At 67.5% G+C, this 2563-nt stretch overlaps 1 protein-coding gene across 1 annotated transcript in view; it reads right to left on the bottom strand.

Annotated features, from left to right (window-relative positions):
* ARID3A (AT-rich interaction domain 3A) overlaps nt 1–2304 on the bottom strand; it is a 41289-nt gene extending 38985 nt beyond the window's left edge. Inside the window, exon 1 of the mRNA XM_040628313.1 lies at nt 2191–2304. The gene's annotated coding sequence lies outside the window, so the exon portion shown is untranslated. The remainder of the gene's footprint in view (nt 1–2190) is intronic.
* Between the last annotated feature and the right edge of the window lie 259 nt (nt 2305–2563).

Genomic DNA, 2563 nt, shown 5'->3' on the forward strand with positions numbered 1-2563 from the left:
ACTCCTCTGGTGACCCCCTCAGTGGAAACTGACCCCACTCAGGGGAATCTTGCAGTATGGACCCCCCACACCTCCCCAGTCAGGGGAGGGGCCCTGCAGAGCTACAAGGAGCTCAGTGGCCCTCTGCCTTCTCCCCAGACCCCCTAGAGCTTTCATCTGGACTGGTGAAAGGCACTGGGGGGGGGGGGCGGATGGGTGGTCCCTGTGGGAAATGGGTATCCAGCAGGGGCAGGGGTCTCAGGGCACAAAGACCCTCGCAGAGGCCACAGGGCTGGAGAGTGACCAAATCAGTCTGTCCTTAGAGGCGGCAAAGTAGCACCCAGCCCCCCACTCTCCATCCCCTCCCAGGACTGGTGGTCACCCCCCCAACAGCCCTGAGAAGTGCTGAGGGGACATTTCACGCCCAGTGTCTAGTCTGGTCCACTGCCCCTCCCCCACATTTGACAACTTGAAGACAAGCCCCCCCTCCCCACGGAAACGCTCCAGGCAACGCCCCCCCTCCTCTTTGGGGGGCAGAAGGAAGAGGCCAGAGGAAGCCACTCCCCCCCAGCCTCCCACCCCCAGGCCTGCTGGGTTTAATGACCCTTCCGGGTCGCCCAGTGGGGGAGGGGAGCAGGGCAGGCCTCCACGTTGGGGCTGGTGGAGGGGGCAGGTGGGAACCCCAGAGCTCCCCTGGGCCGTGCTGGGGCCCCCATGGCCGCCATTAACCCTAAGCTGGCTACGCCCACCCCCTCCAGACCCCTCCCCCAAGAGCCCTTTGTCCTCGGCCCCTACCCCCACTTTATGACAACCCCAAGGGAGAGGCATTCCCAGGCCGGGACTAGGCAGGGGTGGGGGGTGCTGGGTGGTCGTTGGGACCTGCCTAGGGGGCCAGAGGGATCCAGGGCCACACCCTCCCCCCAATGCCTCCCGGAGAGAGAGGTCACCCGCTCGGGCCGGGGCCTTGCAAAACACGGTTATTTAAAGAGTTGTGCAAGGCTGGGGCCCGCGGGTGGCGAAAGGGGCCCCTCACTCCACGAAGGGAAGAGGGGGTGGGGTGGGGCAGAAAGCTGGGGAGGGGGCTAGGAGAGTCGGGAGGGGGGCAGCCCGGAGGAAGTGAGAAAAGAAAAACCGAAGAAAGAGAAGAAATAAGACGACAAAAACCCCAGTCCGGATTTCAAAGGCTTCTTGGAAAGCGACCGATTTGCATGGGTTGGGGGGGGCAACCCCTCCGGCCCGGGCGACTAAAAACGGAAGATTATTGACAAATCCGCCGCCTGGGGTCGGACGCCGAACGTTGGAGTTGACAAACGCGCGCTCCCCGCGCTTCCTGCGTCCGCTTTTGTGTCTGGGGGGCACTGACCGGGGGAGGGGGGCTTTTCCCGGGGATCCCCGCCAGCGCACTGGCGGCCCCGCCGAACCCACGCCCGGGCGCGGGGACGGTGCGGTCCCCCTCCAGGGGCCCTTTTCGGCTCCGGAGCCGGCACTTTATAAGTAAGCAGTCGGAGCTGGAGAGGGTCGCCAGGGGACTGCGCTCCCCACCCGGCGCTCCCGCTCCCCTCGGGACTCCGGAATAAAGCACCCGATTCCGGGGAGAAAAAATGAGATAAGAACCCAGAGTGCAGCCCCCCGCGCGCGCATAGAGACCATTTCCTTCCGCTGGGGGGTGGGGGGCAGCCTCACTCGCGACCCCCGATCGCCGACGCGCAATGTGGTAGGGGGTGAGGTCTCCGAGGGGGGTCGCAGAGAAAACCACCCCGACTCCGACCTGCTGGAGTCGCCTTCTCGGTCCTGAACCCCCACCACGTCCCTGCCCAACTTTGGAGACCCCCTCGTTGGCTTCCCGGGCGCACTGCGCCCACCCGGGACCGGAACCCGCGACTTAAAAGGCCAGCCTCCCCCCCGCCTCACCGCGCAGGGCCCGCTCCGGGGGCGCATGCCCTGCGCCTGGCGTCCGGCCCTGCCCCGGCCGCGCCTGGCCTCCGGCCCGGGCCGCGAGCTGCGCGCTGCTGGCTCCCGGCCGCCGCCGGGTTTGTGCCGCGCGCCGACTCACCGAGCCGCCAGCCGAGTCCGCGTCTACACCCCCATCCGACCCGATTGGTAAGAGTCTCCCCGCGCGCGGCCTCCCCCGCCCCTCCCCTCCCCCCGCCGGCGCGCTCACCGCCCCGCAGACAAATCACCGGGTGACAAATCGCTCTCAGATGCAAATACCTCGCCGGTGATTCAGCGCTGCGGCCCGGGACGCGGGGAGGGGTCTCGTGAGGCCCCCTCCCCCTTCCCGGACGCCCCCTAGCCCCCCGCACTCGGTCCGAAGACGCACCACCAGCCCAGGGGTGTTGGGGAGGGGGAGAGAGTGGCCAGAAATTTTCAGGTCACGGCCCCTTTAAATGATAATAAATAATAAAAAGGGAAGGGGAACAGCGCCGCGGGAGGCCCCGCCCCGTGCCTAGGGACGGTGGGCAAAGTGCGCGCCGAGGCCCCGAGCGCACAGGGCGCGGAGGGCGCGGGCGGGACTGGAGTGTCGGAGGGGGAGGGGAGGGGGGTTGGACCTCCGCCTGGGAGTGCTGCAGGGACCCAAGCCGGA

This window comes from Ursus maritimus, unplaced genomic scaffold (assembly GCF_017311325.1).
Source record: "Ursus maritimus isolate PB19 unplaced genomic scaffold, ASM1731132v1 scaffold_14, whole genome shotgun sequence".
In the NCBI taxonomy this organism is placed as follows: domain Eukaryota; kingdom Metazoa; phylum Chordata; class Mammalia; order Carnivora; family Ursidae; genus Ursus; species Ursus maritimus.